Here is a 1,068-nt window from a genome sequence, read left to right as displayed (position 1 = left end):
AAAGTCTCTCTTTGTGAAACCTTCTTTCAAGGATCTCTTGCTGAATTCGTATAAAGCTGCTTTCAACGAAGTTGACTTTCTCACCAAGGTACTCTCTCTCTTTGATCCAGATAAACCTAACTCCTTAGTAAATTTACTAGGGATTATATTATGCTAACATTAACATGCTTAGATGTCTGTAACATAGTAACATGCTTAGACACTTGGATTTGAACTATTCTTGCAACTAGGGCATATCTATGCTATTGAGATGAATGAAATCCTCCTCCTTGATCTGAACTTTGAATATTTCAAGATGAAACAGAGACAAAAAAAGAAAAGAAAACAAACTTGTCCTGAAGACGTAGAGTATATATATAGATTCTCAAAAGCTGGCTCAACAAAGATTAGATTGCTTCTTCAAATCTTGTAGAGAATATTGCAGTGGACTTAATTTCTCAGAGCTTTAAAGCCTTTATCAACCTTTGCTTGGTTTGAACAGATTCTTCTCTCTGTATTATTATTATGGCTTCTTTCTTTCTTTGGGTCTCCTCTTAATAATATTCTTCTTCAACAACTTTTCTTGGCTTTGTAAATTAAATTAGAAGAACTATTAATTGATGATTCATCGCCTTGTTATAAAATTGAAATAAATTCCCTTATTGGAAAATGACAAATTTTTGTGGTTGAGCTATATTGTTCTTTGCAGAATAAAGTATTTCATTCATTTCACATCGAGAAAGCTACAAATCAACTAGACGGATTATTTATTTTAATACTAGTGAAAATGACTATAATAGTTTTAATTAACTTATTTTAAACCAGCTCTAGTGTCACTGGAATGTTGTATTCTTCTTTTCTTTTCAAGACAGGCTATATAGGTACTAACTATTTTGTCTTTTTCTTGATAAGAGTATTGGAACAACTAATTCAAGGAAAAAAATGTGAAGTCTTTTGCTCTGTTAAGAATCATCCAGATGATGCAACATAAAAAAATGTTTTGAGTCTTTGTTTACTATCGTTGCCCGAGAAACTGAAAGCACCCTACTATCGGAGCCAGAAGTGCCAAAAGTGCCATGTAACTTATCA

General features: G+C 32.2%; 1 long non-coding RNA gene across 1 annotated transcript; it reads left to right on the top strand.

Annotated features, from left to right (window-relative positions):
* On the top strand, nt 7-607 carry LOC104781963. Its single transcript, XR_766964.2, has 2 exons — nt 7-88; nt 231-607. It is a non-coding gene; the product is annotated as an uncharacterized LOC104781963 (long non-coding RNA).

This window comes from Camelina sativa, chromosome 4, assembly GCF_000633955.1.
Source record: "Camelina sativa cultivar DH55 chromosome 4, Cs, whole genome shotgun sequence".
Lineage (NCBI taxonomy): Eukaryota > Viridiplantae > Streptophyta > Magnoliopsida > Brassicales > Brassicaceae > Camelina > Camelina sativa.
Note: the sequence above shows the minus strand (reverse complement) of the source record. Positions and strands in the feature narration are given on the sequence as shown.